Source organism: Physeter macrocephalus, chromosome 11, assembly GCF_002837175.3.
Source record: "Physeter macrocephalus isolate SW-GA chromosome 11, ASM283717v5, whole genome shotgun sequence".
Lineage (NCBI taxonomy): Eukaryota > Metazoa > Chordata > Mammalia > Artiodactyla > Physeteridae > Physeter > Physeter macrocephalus.
Genome location: NC_041224.1, coordinates 156,958,635 through 156,978,897, shown reverse-complemented (window position 1 = coordinate 156,978,897; position 20,263 = coordinate 156,958,635). Strand labels below are relative to the sequence as shown.

General features: G+C 48.6%; 1 protein-coding gene across 2 annotated transcripts in view; it reads right to left on the bottom strand.

Moving 5' to 3' along the window:
* Nucleotides 1–19,629, bottom strand: part of TMEM63C (transmembrane protein 63C) — an 80,284-nt gene extending 60,655 nt beyond the window's left edge. For both annotated transcript variants that reach the window (XM_055088647.1, XM_055088646.1), the window contains exon 1: nucleotides 19,204–19,629. The gene's annotated coding sequence lies outside the window, so the exon portion shown is untranslated. The remainder of the gene's footprint in view (nucleotides 1–19,203) is intronic.
* Nucleotides 19,630–20,263: the final 634 nt, after the last annotated feature.

Below are 20,263 nucleotides of genomic sequence, written 5' to 3'. Positions count from 1 at the left end.
CTGTGCGTCCGGAGCCTGTGCTCCGCAACAGGAGAGGCCACGACAGTGAGAGGCTACCACAAAAAAAAAAAAAAAAAAAAAAAAAAAAAAAAAAAAGAAAGTTCAGGGAGGCATTTTAAGTAGTATTCTCCCTGTATAAATAGTTTTTCTTAAATTCACTTTTTGAATTCTGAAAATAACATACTTACGGTGGGACAAATCAAACCATTCAAAATAATGCAGAATGAAAAGTCTCCCTGCTATTCCAGACCTCTGTTCCACTCCCAAACATAAACATTGTTAAATTTCCTGTTTGTTTTCTTCAAGGATTTTTCCATAAATATTGACAAATATATATCTATGCCTGCATCTTTATTTTAAACCCAACCAGGACCATATTCCCGGTACTCTATCTTTGTTTCTTAGTATACATCACACATCTCTGCATACCAAGAGACAGATCCTTCCTTCCTGTAGCAGCTCATAATGTTCCACTGAAGGATGCACTATGATTTACATGAATCTATCCTTGTTGGTGGATGTTTAGATTGTTTCTACATTTTTGCTGCACAAACAAAGCTGCAGTGAACAGCTTTGATTATACATTTTTGTGCATAAGTGTGAGGTTAGCTGTAGGATAAATCCCTAGGCGTAGGGAGTCAAAAGTTAGGTGGATCTAAAATTCTGATATTGCCAAACTGTCCTCCAAAGAGGATGAACCAGTTTGTGCTGCCCAGCCATGCGTGAAGAGTGCCTGTTACCCTCCCCACCCTTGACAACACTGTGAATTATCGAATTTTTAAACTTTGCTGATATGCAAGTTGAAAATGGCATCTTGTTTCAATGTGTAATTCTTTAAATATCAGAAAGGGCATTATTTTCATGTTTATTGACTGACTGGCCTTTGCCTTTATTTTTCTGTGAACTATGTTCTTTCTAATTTATCTTACTGATTTTTAAGAGGTTTTTCTAAATGAAGGCAATTAACTTTTATGTGTATTACAAATTGTCATTTGTCTCTTTTTTTAACTTTATTTATGGCATCTTTTGCTTACAGAAATTTCAGATTTTTCTGTAGTCAAAAGTATTTCCTGGGGCTTCCCTGGTGGCACAGTGGTTAAGAATCCGCCTGCCAATGCAAGGGACACAGGTTCAACCCCTGGTCCAAGAAGATCCTACATGCCACAGAGCAACTAAGATTGTGCACCACAACTACTGAGCCCGCGTGCCACAACTACTGAAGCCCACGTGCCTAGAGCCCGTGCTCTGCAACGAGAAAAGCAACTGCAGTGAGGAACCCGTGCACCACAATGAAAAGTGGCCCCTGCTTGCTGCAACTAGAGAAAGCCTGTGCGCAGCAACGAAGACCCAACACAGCCAAAAATAAATAAATGAAACAAAATAAATTTATATTAAAAAAAAAAGTATTTCCTACTAGAGGATCCTAAAAATATTTGCCCATGTTTTCCACTAGTATTAGGAATTTCTTTTCCTTTTAATCTTTCCTTCTTTTTAATTTTCTTTCTAGAATTTATTTTGGTGTTACAAGTGTGGTAGGCCAGCTTTATTTCTTTCTCCAAGGAGCTAATTACCTCAAAGTCATGTTTGAATAATTCATTTTCTGCCCGTCACCCCTCTACATTCAAAATCTCAATTTAACTATGTATTAGGATAGATAACAAAGAGTCAAGTGCTGAGTCAAATGCTAACTTCATTGGATCTAGGAGAAGTTACCTAACCTTCCTGTGCCTCAGTCTCCTTGTCTAAAAATGGGGTTAACTGAATTATATAGGGGAAAATATAGGGAAACAAAGTATTGTGGGGATTTTCAGGCAGTTCACTAAGAAAAATATTATATTATTTCTATGGATTTTAGGATATTTGTGGTACTTGTCAGCTTTCTGACACATTATTTGATATAATTTCATTTCTCATTCTAAATAAATAAATATTTCTAACTTTGGGAAGAAATGAGGACAACAATAGCACCATCTGCTTAGGGTTATTATGAGAATTCAATGAGTTATTTCAGAAAAAGGATGTAGAAAGATGAAACTATGAGACTCACCTTCGCTGTAAAGACACACACAGGCTATAAGTGAAAGGATGAAAGAAGATATTCCATGCAAATGGTAAACAAAAGAGACCAGGGGTGGCCACACTTATATCAGATAAAATAGACTTTAGGTCAAAAGCTGCCACAAGAGAAAAAGAAGGATATTATATAATGATAAAAAGTCTATTCCCCAGGAAGAAATAAGAATTATAAATATATATGCACCTAACAGCAGAGCACCCAAATATATGAAGAAAGCATTGACAGAATGGAAGGGAGGAATAGTAACACAATAATAGTGGGAGATTTCAATAAACCTCTTTCAATAATGGGTAGAATAACCAGACAGAAGATGAATAAGGAAACAGAGGACTTGGATATATTCAACACTATAGACCAACTGGACCCAACGAACATAGATATAGAGAACACTCCACCCAACAGCAGCAGAATACACATTTTTCTCAAGGGCACACAGAATATTCTCCATGATAGATCACGTATTAGGCTACAGGTGAGGGCCATAGAACAGTGCCTGGCACATGGGAATTACTATACGTTGGTGATTACTATTATCATCACCACATAGTAAATGTGCTTGGGTCTTTGTCTAGATATACTTTTCTGTTTCATTCATCTGTGAGGCAGTTCCATCACTCGACAAATATCTATAATTATGTGTGAAGCCCTGTTCTAAGTAAGTGTTGGGAACCAGTAGTGAGCAGCAGTAATAAGAGCTGTTCTTGCCCCCTCTAGTTAGACCCACTTCTAGTTATTTTTAGCACTTTTACTGATATAAAAAATATTTTTTTCATTATATTTTATTTATTTATTTTTTTGCGGTACGCGGGCCTCTCACTGTTGTGGCCTCTCCCGTTGCAGAGCGCAGGCTCCGGACGCGCAGGCTCAGCGGCCATGGCTCACGGGCCCAGCCGCTCTGCGGCATGTGGGATCTTCCCGGACCGGGGCACGAACCCGTGTCCCCTGCATCGGCAGGCAGCCTCTCAACCACTGAGCCACCAGGGAAGCCCCATTATATTTTAAAAGAGGCTAAAGTTTATATACAGGAAAGCTATACATTTTTGTTCTTAATACGTATTAGCAGTCATCTTAGTATATTCCATTATTATTTCTAATAGTTTTTCAGTGGACTATCTTCTGTGGGACCTTCCCGGACCGGGGCACGAACCCGTGTCCCCTGCATCGGCAGGCAGCCTCTCAACCACTGAGCCACCAGGGAAGCCCCATTATATTTTAAAAGAGGCTAAAGTTTATATACAGGAAAGCTATACATTTTTGTTCTTAATACGTATTAGCAGTCATCTTAGTATATTCCATTATTATTTCTAATAGTTTTTCAGTGGACTATCTTCTTCTTTTTTTCTCCAGATGGCCAATCTCATAATCTACAATTTAAATTGATAAACTGGCCTCCTTTTATAACTCATATTTTCAAACTTTGTATTGGCTTGTACTTCTAGGGAAGTGTTAAAGAATGTAAAGGTAATGGTGGTCACTTGTTCCTTGTAGGTATGTCTTTGTACACACATATACACATACATACACACACACATAAAATGTTAAGCAATATCCATCTATTCCTATTAAGTAAGAGTTAAGATCAGGGACATATGTTGAACTTTATCAAATGCCTTTGAAGTATTTTTAGCATTTATGGAGCTGCTTATATGATTTTTCATCTCTTTTGAACTGTTAGTTTGCTCAATGATATTAATAGTTCTCCTAATATTGAATCTATATCTCTGGAATACTACCCCACTTGCTTGTGGTATATTCATTTTTTAAACATATGTTGTGTGAGTCTGTTTCTAGTAATTTATGAATTTTGCACCAATATTCATAAATGAGATTTCTTGTAGTACTTTTTCTCTTTTTTTGTGTGTGCTGTTTTTGTCAGTGTTGTGCTGGCTTCATAGACTACTTTGGAATCTTTCCTTCTCTGTTATCTGGCACAGTGGGTGCAGTTTAAGTAACATTGGAATTATCTCTTCCTTGAAGGTTTGATAGAAATTAAGAGCTGTCTAAACCTGGGGTTTTTTGGAGTAGAGTTTTATGAAAACTCAGTTTCTTCCATGTTTATTGGTCTGTTGGGGTTTTCTAGTTCTTCTGGGGTCAAACTGATGATTTGTATTTTCTCAGAAAACTCTCAGTTTCAGATGGTTTTCAACTTACATGTGGTCGAGCACAGTATCCTTGAAGAATTCTTTCTGTTTTCTCTGTATCACTGGCTGCTTCTCCATTTTAATGTTCAATTTTACGTATTTGGCTCATTCCCCCCCCAACTCACATTAGATTATCTGGACTTAAAAAAAGTCATAAAGTGGGCTTCCCTGGAGGCGCAGTGGTTGAGAGTCCGCCTGCCGATGCAGGGGACACGGGTTCGTGCCCTGGTCCGGGAAGATCCCACATGCCGTGGAGCGGCTAGGCCCGTGAGCCATGGCCGCTGAGCCTGCGCGTCTGGAGCCTGTGCTCCGCAACGGGAGAGGCCACAACAGTGAGAGGCCCGCGTACCGCAAAAAGAAAAAAAAAAAGAATTTGAGGGGAATTTATATGCATGTTTTGGGCTCTCCCTCAGTGAATTCTTCCTTTCTGGGATGTCCCCCAAATTCCAGCTGCTCAGGAGCTCCTCACTCTAATCTCTGATGTCTCAGCCCAATAAGATCAAGGGTGTAGCTCTGCTAGAGCTCTATCCCCACGCAGTGCACATCCTGGGAACTTGCACAAAAAAAAGAAAAAGAAAAAGAAAAGGGAACACTCCTACACTGCTGGTGGGAATGTAAGTTGGTGCAGCCACTATGGAAAACAGTATGGAGGTTCCTCAGAAAACTAAAAATAGAATTACCATATGATCCAGCTATCCCACTCCTGGGCATATACCCAGACAAAACTATAATTCAAAAAGATACATGAACCCCTACGTTCACAGCAGCACTATTCACAATAGCCAAGTCACGTAAACAACCAAAATGTCTATCAACAGATGAATGGATAAAGAAGATGTGGCACATATATACAATGGAATAGTACTCAGCCATAAAAAAGAGCAAAATAATGCCATTTGCAGCAACACGGAAGCAACTAGAGATTATCATACCAAGTGAAGTAAGTCAGAAGGAGAAAGACAAATACCATATGATATCACTTATATGTGGAATCTAAAATGTGGCACAAATGAACCAATCTACAAAACAGAAACAGACTCACAGACATAGAGAACAGACTTGTGGTTGCCAAGGGGGAGGGGGTGGGGGAGGGGAGGACTGGGAGTGTGGGATTAGCAGATGTAAACTATTATATATAGGATGGATAAACAGCAAGGTCCTACTGTATAGCTCAGGGAACTGTATTCAATATCTTGTGATAAACCATAATGGAAAAGAATATTAAAAAAATCATGTCTATGTGTGTATAGCTGAGTCACTTTGCTGTACAGTAGAGATTGGCACAACACTGTAAATCAACTCTACTTCAACAAAAAAAAGTTAAAAAGAACCCAAATGTTAACATTCTGTCATTTTTGCTTCCGATCTTTCTTGTTAAAAGAAGTGTTACAAATTAGAAATCCTTTCTTTTCCCCATTCAGTCTCAGTGCCCTCTCTCTTCTTCTCCAAAGACCAGCACAAGCATGAACTTGGTAGGTATTACAGCATTGCAACATGTTTGTGTCCATAAATCACAGACATTGTTTTGTGATTTTTATTAAAATTAAATTTTCACTAATGGTACTATTCTGCAATTTCCTTTTTTTGCAATATTGTTTTTGAGATTGATGCACGATAATAAAGGATATGTGTGTGTGTATATATATATCAACTTTTTGAGGTATAATTTATAAAACATAAAATTCTCCAATTATTTATATTTTAACTGCTGTTGTAACATCACATTTTTACTTGTCTACTCCATTTTTGTAGATATTGAGGTCGAGACCTCTTTTTTTGTGTTTCGAACACTGCTGCCCTAGATATCCATGGAACCGTCTCCTTATGCACGTGTGAGTTTCTCTGGATAATTATACAGCCAGATGTGAAACTGTTGGTCATAAAATACGTACATTTTCACCTTTAATTGCCATTGCCCAAATGTCCCCTGGTGTTTGTACTGCCATTATTGGAGCATTTCTGAAGCTGTCGTCATTATCTGGTGACTTGCCTACCTGCCCCTTCCCCGTGAATTACTGGAGGGCATGTATGTGACTGGCACTCAATGAACACGATAAATGAAAGGATGAGCTCACCGTCTAGCAGAAGAGACAGACTCAAATGGGACAAGCGCATTAAAGGCTATGAGACCTCCTCTGGCTGGGATCCAGGGAAGGCTTCACGGAGGAGAAGGCATTCAAATTGGGGTTTGAAGACCAGGGAGACTCTGAACAGATGAGGATGGGGACGAGGACAGGACTGGGATGGGAGGAGGACGTGGGTGGGACAATCCAGGGTACACCTGATTTGCCAGAGTAACGGTTCTTAGCCGAGCTGGGGGTGGGGCGGTGTGTATTTTGTAAAAACTTCAAGGTGATCCGATACCTCCCCTGTCCCCATGCAGGAAGAGCCTCTGAGCCGGAGCAGGGTGCGAGGGAAGGGTGAAGGAAGCAGGAGGGCAGACTGGAAAAGGTATTTGGGGCTTAATCCAAGATGACCGTTCAGTGGCGGGCTCTGGGGAGCCAGTAAGAAGGGACCAGGTCAGAGCTGGGCTCCAAGATGACTCATCCGATAAGCAGGCAGGTAGCTGCTCTCGGCCCCTGGAATAAGGCCTGTGTCAGAGAGCCCGTTCCTCCCAAACTCCTTTTCTCCTCTGTCTCCGGGAAAAAAATCAGGGCTGTGGGGCCTGGGTTTCCTCCCCAGACCCACAGGAGGGAGGGAGCTCTACCTGCTCCTCCACTTGGCAGCTCTGGGAGCCCAGGCCAGGGGCTTGCACATCGCTTCCTGCCCCCTCCACGCCCCCTGCTCCGCGCAGGTGCCTGGACCAGGGCTCTGAGGAGTCCCTCTGTGAGTGCGGAGCATCTCCTCCCTCTGCCTGGGCTCAGGCATCCTGAACATGCCTTCAGTGTGTCCCAGGGCATGCGTGGGGTGGGGTGGGAATCCTATCCTTCCATTTTCCCTGTTGCCCTTCAGCAGAACCCAGCTCTGGGCACCCTGCCCAGAGTGGAGGGGAAGGGGAAAATGCATGACCTTCACTTCGTCTTAAGCAACTTCAGCAAAACCACCAGCGGCGGCAACGGCAGGCGAGCTGAGGATGTGTCAGCTGCGCTCCAGGGAGGAGGAACCCTCCCCTGGAGACGGACCAGCCTTGGGCCAGTTTAGGCTCCACCACTGTTGTGCGTGGGTGTGGCTGTGGCTATTACGACCTCTCTGAGCCCCAGCTTTCTCTTCTATAGAGTGGGCTACTCACACCTGTTCTGTCCCTCTCCTGGGTGTGCAGAGGACTAAAAAGTAATGACAAGGAATGTGAGGTCACTGAGTGGCACCAGGGCCACTGTTCAGGCTCTTGCTCTTCCGGTGCCTGAGGAAGTCTCCCCAAAGTCTGGCCTAATTCGCAGGCCTGGGCACACTAGGTCCTGGCCCAGGAGGGATCCCTGACCTGGTACCAACCTGTTTGCTGTACTGAAGGATGCCCCACTCTGGCTCTGAGATGTCCCCCTCTACCAGGTCCTCAGGGATCTGAAGCTCTTTTTTTTTTTTTTTTGCGGTACGCGGGCCTCTCACTGTTGTGCTGGCCCAGGAGGGATCCCTGACCTGGTACCAACCTGTTTGCTGTACTGTAGGATGCCCCACTCTGGCTCTGAGATGTGCCCCTCTACCAGGTCCTCAGGGATCTGAAGCTCTTTTTTTTTTTTTTGCGGTACGCGGGCCTCTCACTGTTGTGGCCTCCTAGGGCCACCAACACCATTGGTCAGCTACTGCCACCAAAGCATGGCCAGCCAGCCCAGAGACCCCAGGACAGCTGGCCACTCGGCAGGTAGAAGGGCGAGCAGTTGGGAAGAAGGGGGCTCCCAGTCACCAGTCACATGCCAGACACCTTTCTGCTTCCTCCCACTCATCCTCCGAATGGCCCATTGCAGTGGGGGTTATTCTGCCATGTTGTGAACGGAAGACTCACAGAGGTGAAGCGAGCAGTTAATGAAGCAGGTGGAAACTCAGCTCCCAAGTGCCCCCAGGCAGTGTGTCTGGTGTGCCGGCCTCCACTCTCCCAAGCCCTCCATCAAGCATGGTTGGCCTCCACATCAAAAACCTAACAAATAGGGCTTCCCTGGTGGCGCAGTGGTTGCGCGTCCGCCTGCCGATGCAGGGGAACCGGGTTCGCGCCCCGGTCTGGGAGGATCCCACATGCCGCGAGGAGGCTGGGCCCGTGAGCCATGGCCGCTGAGCCTGCGCGTCCGGAGCCTGTGCTCCGCAACGGGAGAGGCCACAACAGTGAGAGGCCCGCGTACAGCAAAAAAAAAAAAAAAAAAAAAAAAAACAAAAACCTAACAAATAGCCGTACCCTTGGCCAACTGGTCAGAAGTCCACCTTGCTCATCAGTATCTCCACAGATCTCAGGATGCCTTACTCTTTTGCCAGGACCCCATGGCCTGGGGCCAGTGTCCCGCTGGCTGGGTACAATTCTGAGAAGACTCAGCCAGAGGGAGGAGAAGGCTCCTGTCTCCGGGGTCACCTTCCTTGGCGAGGCCACTCAGTCATGGGGAGGGCAGGCTTGGCTTCTGGCTGGAAGCTGGCCTGACCCCTCTGCCTCTGATCCTCTGAGGCTGCCAGAGGCCCCGACTTGGCATCAGCAAGGGTCTGCAGGTGGCACAGGGCTGTGCCATACCTCAGCCACCCCAGCTCAGCTCTTCAGAGCCTGCCTTCCGGGTGCTCGTGTGAAACAGCAGAGCGGAAAGTGAGAAAAGCAGAAGCAGGGAGCCCAGGACACTTGGATCCTGGTTTTCTAATTGGGCCCAGGCTTCACGTTCCTTTTGGAGCATTACTAATCACGAGGAGGCCGGAGGTGACAGTGGGACAACCCCTCCCCCCGCCTCTGCAGGTTCCAGTACCAGCCCCAGGCACGCTGGGAAGGACCGTGGCAGCTTGGGTACCTACCCTGCCCTAGAAACACAGGACACAGAGTTCTGGCCACTGGTGCTCTTCTAAAGAGCCGCCCTTGGTTGGTCCAGAGCAATCCAGACAGATCTAGAACAAGGACACAGCATACCTCATGAGCTGCCCATGTCATGTTCTCATCTCAACTCCCCCATTACCCTGTTTTGCACAAGTTGCACCAGCCACCTCGTGGGCAAGAACGAGGGGCCCGCTGTTCACCACCCATGCTGACCTGTGAGTGAGCTGCAAAAACCACTGCTCTCCCGGAGAGGGAAGAGGAGGGAATGCTGGGCCCCACGTCAGGCAAAACAGTGCACTAAAAGCGGCTGGTCTCACTTGAAGCTGAGTGCCTCCCCTAACCGCTCACATTACAGCCTTCCCAGGGCGAGACTGCCCGTGGCCCTGAATGCTCTGCGGCCTCCCTGCACCCTGGACACTCTGTGCAAAGAGCTCCCGGCACTTTACGCCCATTATCTCTACAGCTCTTTCACCAGCTCCTTCCCAGGAAGAACCAGAGTGGAGAGTCCATGGGATTCGAGAGTCAGTGGCGAGGATCCAGGCCTGCAGGCAGGTCTGCTGTGCCGCCAGTCATCAACGTTTTACGGTGTGGAAATCATGTTAAATGTCACAGGTGGTTGAGGAGGGGGAAGGGAGGTCCTCAAGGGCCAAATCACAACATGAACCGGGCTGGGGAAGGATGGCCTGCCTGCCAAACCTAGAGGGGTGCTCTAGACTGGCCATGGCGCAGAGAGGGCAGCCTCCACAGAGGGATTGGCTACATTTCCCCCATCGAGGCCGGAAACAGATGGCTTCAATCTAGACCAGAGTCTCCAGGAATAACATTTCCCATCTGCAATAAACACTTGACATGTGTCCAGAGCCCTCCCACCCATCAGGGGAAGGTGTTTTCATGTTTTCAGGTAGGGAAACTTGGAGGGCAGAGTGCCAGCTAATAGGGCCTCTGGTCCAGAAGCAGGTACTGTGTTCTGTAAGTGGTTCTCCTCCCACTACCTGAGGGCCTCTCCAAGGCCTGACTCTGCCTCTGCCTCTGCCAACCAGGAGGGATCACCCCCAGCTTCCCTGGGTCATGGGGCAGTGGCCTTCCTCCTGGAGAAGGGCTAGAAGGGACCCTTGGGGGGCAGAGGAGCCAGACACACGGTGGGTACTCCTCTCTCTGCCATTGTACTGTCACTCCACGGGCAGCTAGCTGTGATCTGGGAACCCCATCCCCTCCCACAGGCCACCCCAGTGATTACTGGTGGTCATCATGTAGCCCAGGGCATGCGATGGAATCACCAGGGGCCAGCTTTCAGGGGCTCTGTGCTCAGAGGGTGTGTCTGAAAAGCATCAACTCATGCACCAGGCACATGGTAAGTGTTTTGCTCAGAATCACGGACCTCCCATCCTGTGATGCTGTCAGAGGGATAACTGAAGTCTCTCTGCCCGTGGGCCCCCTCAGGGGCTGTGATCACAGCTGCTGGCACCAGGGCAGGAGAAATAGCTGCTCTTGGCTCTGAGAGGCCCACAGGAATTGTGTGTCCACTCTGGGTGCACGATGGGAAGGTAACCAAGAGACTTTGGCTCCCCCTCTTCAAGTGGCTCTTTCCTAAGAAACCTGAAAACACATCTTGATGGAGGAGAAGATGCTGGAGCTGTCCCCTACCACTGACACCCCCCTCCCGTCAGGAGGCACTCACAGCCTCACCTCACCGGGGCAGGGGCTGAAGGCGGAGAGGAGGAGAGAGGAAGAGGCCTCATCCAGTCTGCCCTGCGATGGGCCGGGGCAGTCAGCAGACCTGGGTGCAGGTAAGAGCCCTGGAGCAATTCGCTGCACCCTCTGTGCCTCAGCTTCCTCACCTGTACAGTGACACTGCCTGGCTCCAGCTCTAAAGTAAAATACAGCTCTCTGCCCGCCTCAGTTTCCCCCCAGAGAAAGGCATCTGCACCAGCGAGGAGGAGGACAAGGTGAATTCAGGAAAAGTTCACCTCCAAGGGCAAGAGATCCTATGCAGTCCCTTTCTCCGGGGGACAGGAGCTGGGGAGAGAGCAAGGTTGAGATCCACGGGGTGGAGGTGGGGCTGGCGCTGAGAGAAGGTGGACTCCGTTCCCCCAGCTCTTCTCCAGGGAGAAGAGGGCTGGTAACGGAGGAAGTCCATCTGCCTGTGTCCCCCTCCTTCCCACAGCAGCCTGGGAACTTCCAACTGGCTTTCATCAAGGCTGGTACACGAGACTGAAGCCCAGAACTGGGCTGCCCCTTCCTGCCTTCCTCTCCTGGAAGCCAACTCTCATTCCCTCCCTGAGCCCCCAAGGAGAGCAGGGGCCCGTAGCTCCTCTGCTTAGATGACTGTTTTTCATGAGTAATTTTTCCCTATCCTCATACAATTCTGATCCCTGCAACGTTCACAGCCACGACACTCTGGAGCCTCCACAGAAGTTATATCTCCCTCCATTCTCAGGAATGAGGAAAGGGGGCACTGGGGGCAGGGGGAGTCCACCCCAGATTGGAACGGAGGCCTACAGAGTAAGCTCAGCCCGCTGTCCCTCCAGAGAGCATCAGGGCAAGGCAGTGCCTGGGAGGTCAGCTCTGCAGAACCTGCTGAGTGACCTTGGTGAAGCCACAGCACCCCTGGGCCTCAGTTTCTCCAGGTCCGTCATCCAGATCCAAAGTTTCTCTCTCAAGGCCAAGGGGAGGATGAACGCAAGAACCTTTCTTTGAAAGCATATGAGAAAAGGTGGCATATTTTGCCCCTGAGAGCCCAGAAGTCCAGCCCACTCAGCACAGAATGAGACATCCCCCCCCACCCCGCCGCCCGCAACTGCAGCGCAGCCGTGACGCTGCCATAACTCATAACCGCGTTGTAGACTGCGGGGGAGAGCGCGCCCCTCCCATGCCAGCCCAGTGAGTGGGAGGCACAGCCCCAGGGAATCCCTGCATGGGGGTGGTCCAGAGAGGTAACCAACAGGCAGACAGAGGGGGACCCCAGGCAAGCCTCCTGTCCACCCACCCCCCGCCCCCGACCCAATGAATACGGTCGACCAAGCCACGGCCCTTCCTGGTGGGCGGCTCCTTCCACCCTGCCCTGGGTCCACGCTGGGGGAGAGCCGGCGAGGCCAGGGAGTGTGACGCAGTCTCCCCCGCCCCCATCCCTCCCAGTCCGAGGTCCCGGAAAGCGTAGAGCAAGCAGTCCTGCCCCACCCCCTCCCCTGTCCAGGACCCGGATTGTGCGCCCCTTCTTCCAGCCGGGAAGACCAGTTCCAGCTGACACCAACCGCTTGCTCACCACGTCTGCGCCCTCGGCGCCACGGCCCCAGCGCCAGGCAAGGTACGCAGGCCGCCGGGATGCGGTGACAGGCAACACGCTCCCTACCTGGGAGGAGACTGCCAGCCGGTCCTCGTCCTCGCCGGCCTAGTGAAGCCAGCCCCACCTGGCAAGGGACTGTCAGCAAATTCCCCGCTGCATCACCATGGGAGCGGCATCCCGGCTCCTCCCAGGCAGAAGCCAACCTTGGCCCCGCCCCAATGCTGCCGGACCCGCGAGGGAACCCAGGCTGGATTTTCATATGCAAAGGCCCAGGCTCCGCCTTAGAGACTTTGTAGCTACCAGGAACCATCAGCAAATTACCATCGCAAATATACAAGGCTGGCGGTCCCTTGCTGTAGACACTCCAGCACCCTCCGAAGCTCTGGGCCCCGGCAGGCGTCCTGCTGCCCTCTGCCCACCCTACAGCCTTCACCCCCACTTCAAGCTCTCCTTTGAGGCACATGCCCCTTTCAACCCACCCAAACCCGCCAGCCAAAGCGAGAAAAGACACAACCGCGCAAAGGTAACCGCGCTTAGCCCCGCCCAGGGACCAGCTCCTGGCACCGGCCCAGTGATTGGTTCCTTCTTCCCCAGCAAAGTGAAGATCTACACATTGACCACAGCCCTGTCCAGGAGGCCCAGGAGGGTGGGCTGGGTTATTTCCAGTTTGCCGTGGGCCACAGTCCTGTAGGTCTCCAGTTTCTTCAAAGTCCTGGCTACTCTGCTGGAGACACTAGTTTTGACCCTGGGGGCAGGTGCCAGTGTTTGAACCCCCAAAGATCAGTATACAAACTAAGGGGCAATAGTAAACAGCCACTCTCCTCTCTCCCAGGAAGGGGCCTAAGCATGTTTATTTAATAGACCTTAGGAGAGAGGCAGGCTGCTGACCAATCTTTGAAAGTGACTCTCTTTTAACAGTTATGTAATGGTAAGATATTGACAGAGTTGTTAGCAATGTGCTAAGAAGGCCACAGAGTAATCAGTGTGAATCTAAGGTCATGAGACACTGACAGGAGGGTCAAAGGGTAGCTAGGCTTTCAGGGGCTGGTTCCCCATAACCAGCAGCACCGCGCTCCCTCCAGACTGGTGCACCCTCGTCATGTCTCTCCCTCCCCTGCACCTGCCCCCGCCCCCTCACCCCCTGGTTCTTCTGACCCAGCCGTGCCATGAAAACCCAAAGTGAGCCACGAGGCATTCTGCTGAGATCTGTCCATTTCTTCGCTCCCTCACCCATTTGTTTATTCATTCGTTCAAGGGCTAGGAAGGCTTTTGGTTGTCTATCATGCAATGGCAACAGGGTATCAAGGGTCTGGGTTCTAGCCTGGGCTCAGCTGGTAGTGTGCTTTGCAATCTTGGGTAACTTGCTTGATCTCTCTTTCTTTCTTTTTCCCTCTCATCTGTAATACTGAGAGGGCTGGGCTAGTTGGGGTTTAAGGCCCCTCTGGCCCTAACATTTCTATTCCTCTCTTCTAGGATAAAGTCTGGTGGGAACAAATATAAACCAGGTAAGTACAAAAGTAATGTTTAAGAACTCTAGCTGCCCGGATTCCAATCCCAGCTGGGCCATCTAAATATGGGACTTAACCTCTCTGAGCTTCATTCTTTGCATATGCAAAATGGCGGGAATAATAATAACAACCTTAAAGGGTAGTTGTGAGGATTAAATGAGATATTGTATACAAAGTAGATGCTCAATAAATATTAATTGTTGTTTTTGCTGTCGTTGTTATGGTACTGGCGGGAGAGAGTAAAACCTGGACAAAAGCAGCTTGTCCTTCTCTCTGCTTCCTCACTACAGAACTAGTGTCTGACTCCAGGGTGGGAGGATTAAGCGTCTTATGTATGAGGGTAATAGCCGTTCCTTTAGAAAGACCCTGTGTTAAGTGGAAAGAACATGGTCTTTGGATCCAGTTGAAACTTGGTTCAAATCTGGGCTCTAGGGCTTCCCTGGTGGCGCAGTGGTTGAGAGTCCGCCTGCCGATGCAGGGGACACAGGTTCGTGTCCCGGTCCGGGAAGATCCCACATGCCACGGAGCGGCTAAGCCCGTGAGCCATGGCCGCTGAGCCTGCGCGTCCGGAGCCTGTGCCCCGCAACGGGAAAGGCCACAACAGTGAGAGGCCCGCGTACCGCCAAAAAAAAAAAAAAAAAAATCTTGGCTCTGCCTCTTACTAGCTGGGTGACTTTGTATTAGTTACTTAGACACTCTGAGATTAATTTTCACATCTATAAAACGGAGATGGAAATAAAAGGAGTCCAACAGTAGTACCTACCTCATAGAGTCACTGTGAATATAAAATGCATGTAAATTACTTGGGTCAGTTTTTCACAAACAGAGTCTGGTCAATATTAATCTCTCCCTTCCAGGAAGGACCTAGATAGAATGGAAGGGAGACCCTAGCGCTGAAATTTCTAGGCATCCTTGACTGAGTGTCCTGTGAGAAGACTGGGTAGTGGGTATTCTAGCTCAGACCCAGAGCTGGCATCAGCAGCTCTCCAACCCCCTTTGCCCAGGTGCCATCCACACAGAACCTATGAACCAGCCTCCCTGGATGAGCCCGATCCCTGAACATGCCCTCTGCTGGGAGCTGAGACCAGAATGGGAGGCTGAAAGCAGGTCTTGAAAGGCCTCACACGCGGGGCTCAGGAGTTTAGACTTTGCTCAGCAGGCAAAGGGAGCCGTGGAAAGTTTTTGAACAGCAGCCGCAGGATAAAATTTTTGAGCCAACACCCAACCCACTCCAGTTCCTGGAGGCGAGACCTGATAGGCATCAAGGATGTACAACAAAGGGAGATACAGAAAAGGTGGGGGGGATCCATGGGAATACCAGGTGGGCTGTATGGTGAGACAATCAGAGAGATGACCCTGTGTCCCAACCAACTGAACACCAACGACCTAGACGAGTGTCAGGCTGGTAGAAGGTGCTTTGTCAAGGTGTGAAGGTGTGTGGGAATGAATAGCTGAGGCTTTTGTGAATAGCTGTGGCCTTGAGAGGCTTTCAAAGAAAAGGTACTTCTGGCCTGTGGGTGCTGAGAACATCTTTCATGTTCTCACTCATGTGGATTAAGGTGGGAGATCTCTGAAAGATGATGAGTGTTGTCTTCGTGACTGCTTTCTTAACCTCCAGTGTCTTGTCTGGGATCATAATCCAGGACAACAACACAAAACGCAAAAGTCCTCTGAGCAATCCAAACAGAAGGAACTGCTGTCAAAATCAGATGCTTTTTCTGTAGGAGAGCACCTTGTGTCTTCAATGACAGCCCACCTGCATTTATTCTACGCATGGTTTAAACAGATCCAGTGTGGCAGAGACCGCTAAGTATCCGCTTATGTCCTTTTTCCCCCTCTTTAAGCAGTAGAGCGTCCAAGGTTAAAACCTGGTTACATGGCTACCCTACTAGAGACTACATATCCCAGCCTCCCTTGCAGGCAGGTACAGCGATAGGACTAAGTTATAACCAATGGGATGTGAGTGGAAGTGATCTGTTTCATTTCTGGGCCACGTTCTTAAAAGGAAGCTGCCTGCTCTCCAGTTCCTCTTTCTCCTTGTGCAGACTGGACCATGGACAGGGGGGTGGAGGTGGGGACAACTTTGATATGGCTCTGCCTCTTACTAGCTGGGTGACTTTGTATTAGTTACTTAGACACTCTGAGATTAATTTCCACATCTATAAAACGGAGATGGAAATAAAAGGAGTCCAACAGTAGTACCTACCTCATAGAGTCACTGTGAATATAAAATGCATGTAAATTACTTGGGTCAGTTTTTCACAAACAGAGTCTGGTCAATATTAATCTCTCCCTTCCAGGAAGGACCTAGATAGAATGGAAGGGAGACCCTAGCGCTGAAATTTCTAGGCATCCTTGACTGAGTGTCCTGTGAGAAGACTGGGTAGTGGGTATTCTAGCTCAGACCCAGAGCTGGCATCAGCAGCTCTCCAACCCCCTTTGCCCAGGTGCCATCCACACAGAACCTATGAACCAGCCTCCCTGGATGAGCCCGATCCCTGAACATGCCCTCTGCTGGGAGCTGAGACCAGAATGGGAGGCTGAAAGCAGGTCTTGAAAGGCCTCACACGCGGGGCTCAGGAGTTTAGACTTTGCTCAGCAGGCAAAGGGAGCCGTGGAAAGTTTTTGAACAGCAGCCGCAGGATAAAATTTTTGAGCCAACACCCAACCCACTCCAGTTCCTGGAGGCGAGACCTGATAGGCATCAAGGATGTACAACAAAGGGAGATACAGAAAAGGTGGGGGGGATCCATGGGAATACCAGGTGGGCTGTATGGTGAGACAATCAGAGAGATGACCCTGTGTCCCAACCAACTGAACACCAACGACCTAGACGAGTGTCAGGCTGGTAGAAGGTGCTTTGTCAAGGTGTGAAGGTGTGTGGGAATGAATAGCTGAGGCTTTTGTGAATAGCTGTGGCCTTGAGAGGCTTTCAAAGAAAAGGTACTTCTGGCCTGTGGGTGCTGAGAACATCTTTCATGTTCTCACTCATGTGGATTAAGGTGGGAGATCTCTGAAAGATGATGAGTGTTGTCTTCGTGACTGCTTTCTTAACCTCCAGTGTCTTGTCTGGGATCATAATCCAGGACAACAACACAAAACGCAAAAGTCCTCTGAGCAATCCAAACAGAAGGAACTGCTGTCAAAATCAGATGCTTTTTCTGTAGGAGAGCACCTTGTGTCTTCAATGACAGCCCACCTGCATTTATTCTACGCATGGTTTAAACAGATCCAGTGTGGCAGAGACCGCTAAGTATCCGCTTATGTCCTTTTTCCCCCTCTTTAAGCAGTAGAGCGTCCAAGGTTAAAACCTGGTTACATGGCTACCCTACTAGAGACTACATATCCCAGCCTCCCTTGCAGGCAGGTACAGCGATAGGACTAAGTTATAACCAATGGGATGTGAGTGGAAGTGATCTGTTTCATTTCTGGGCCACGTTCTTAAAAGGAAGCTGCCTGCTCTCCAGTTCCTCTTTCTCCTTGTGCAGACTGGACCATGGACAGGGGGGTGGAGGTGGGGACAACTTTGATGATGCTGACAAGGACCTGAGTTTGGCCAATCTACAAGACCTGAGTTTCATGATGACCTGGAGAAGAAGAGCCCTGAACTATTGACACCTTGGTCTATGACAGCAGCTGAACCGATAGCCTGATAAACCTAGTTTCCTGATTTTCAAGCCCACAGTAGACGGAAAAGAGCATATTGGAAGGAGAAAGGACTTACAAAGAGCAAGCACGGTGAAATTAGCAAAAGCCTAGCGCAAGAGGATGTAGAACAACTTATATAAACAAGAGGATATAAAACAAACTCAGAGTTTGGGGTCATTTAGTTCAGGGCCATGCCAAGAAGCCTTGCGGGCACCATTGTATTACAAGATAATGTTGGAAATGCTCAGAATAACAATCTTGAATCATTAATAGAAGGTTAATTCTGATGGAATATTTTATTTTGAAAGGAAAGCAGTTATATGATATGTTTAGTGTGTCTGAAAATGGTTAACATAAAACTTTTATGCTTAAGGGTAGAAACCTTCAGCATCCATTCAAAATAATACCTTTCCTGATGGGTCAGAAAGTAGAGATTTTGACTCATTGATATATACCTTCTCCCACTAGATCATACATCCTTTTAAGATCAGATTGTATCTCCGTTTTCTTTTTATTCCTAGTGTCTAGCACAGTGCTAACTCAAATAAATATTTTTTAATAACTAAGGGGGTGAAATCTGTGTTACCTTAGATGCCAGAGCTTAGTAGGATCCCACCAGCCAATGTGGAATATTGAGCAGTGAAATTGCCTGAGGTCCCAAAACACCCTAGTGGAGAGCTGCAGGGCCACAGCCCTCACAGCCAAGAGTGCTACGAGCCCGTGGTGACCCTACCCCTGTTGTCTAGAAATCATTTCATCAGAAACACTCCCCTGAGCTCTCAAGACCAACATGCACAGGATTTTCATTGCAGAACTGGTTGTAATTCCAAAAACAAACACAGCTGTACACAGGCTACTCAACGGTGCATGGCCTTTCTTCACTGTCCAGGGGAGATGTTCAGGAAAATTCAAAATGAGAGGGAAAAAAGTGGGAGGTCCAGGAAAGAGTCAGCTAGGTGTGCCCACGGCTTGTTTCACATCATTTCGATGGCTTCGAGGCAAGAGAGCTACACTAGTGTCCCCATCATCCTAAAGACCGGTGCTAGTCACCTAGCTAAGTAGGGGTAAGAAGGGGGGCGGCAGGTCTGGAGGTCCTGAGAGTCTGCAGATTTTGCTATAGGATCCAGAAGTAAACATATGCCACTGACAGGGACAGTATTTTTCAAGGCAGAACCACATCACTATTCACACTTTGTGACAATCCAGGTACTCTAAGGTATCCCCTATCCCCAAGAGCCTAATCGAGACTCTCCAAGAAAGTGGGTCTATTTTGGGAGCTCAGGCTTCTGTCACACACTCTAATCTGCCTTTCCAAACAGAAGGAAATTTGATTACCTATTGAAAAAGTAGGCAAGCAATGTACTGGGATTGAATACTATTTTTTCAGTGTCCTCTGTCTAATCAGACATGGGGTTGTGGGTTTTGAGAGACACACAGCACTGACCCCTCACTGGAAGCTGGCACTCCCCAGGCTGGTGGGGCCAGAGTGGAGAAGTCAGGGCCCTTTAACCACATGGTCCTCGGGGCAGAGAACCTAAGCCTCCCCTCCGCTGGGACAGCCCTGGCCTCCCTGCCCTCCCTCACCCATGGCCTCAGGCTGGGTCCCCACTCACCAAGGCCCCACCAGGTAGATGCTCTTAGCTAGCCGCGGCTTCTTTTACTTCTGTCCTGGAAGAGGGGAAATTCATGACTAGTGGGAGGTCACTGTCATCTACCTCCAACAGTCACTACCAATTATCAATATTGGAAACTTCTGGTGGGGCCGGGTCAGAGGCGGATGCGGATGACATCACAAAGGAAGCACCACTGTGTGCTGGAACTCTGGAGACACGTTGGAGAGGGAGGGCTTCCCCATCCAGAATTGAGCTAAACTGAACATTTCCAGGGCAGATCTGGAGGTTTGAAGCCTGCACAACCTCACCTCCGTTCTGTCTTGAGCCTGGCTGATGCCCTGCAGGATTAGGTTGTTAAAGAATACTTGGAGACTAAATTATCAGTGGTGAGCATGCCGTAGTATATACTGCACTTGATCTTAGCCAAAAGGCCGAGAAGCAGTTGCCGTAGTATATACTGAAGTAGAAATATAATGTAGACATGAAACATATAATGTTAGAAACCAATGTTACCTCAATAAAAAATTAATTAATTAAATACTTGGGCCCTCATGTTGATATTTATTGAGGCTATAGACCACCCCTCACCCCTCAAGCAGATCCTCATAGGGCAGAAATATGGTTTTCCTATTGGATTTCCTGTGGGCTACAAAGTGAGGATCCCGTCTCCATGGCCAGCCGCTTGAAAGCAGCTCTGCTGTACTCTGGGAGTTGGCATTTGTTTCCAGTAATGAACACATTCTTTATTTTATACATTGATTAACTTGTGAAATATAATACACAGGGAATTCCCTGGTGGTCCAGTGGTTAGGACTCCATGCTGTCACTGCTGAGGGCCCGCATTCAATGCCCCGTCAGGGAACTAAGAGTCCCGCAAGCCACACAGCGCGGCCAAAAAAAAATACACGTAAGAGAAGTGTATATAAAACAGAAATGAGGGCTTCCGTGGTGGCGCAGTGGTTGAGAGTCCGCCTGCTGATGCAGGGGACGCGGGTTCGTGCCCCGGTCCGGGAGGATCCCACGTGCCGCGGAGCGGCTGGGCCCGTGAGCCATGGCCGCT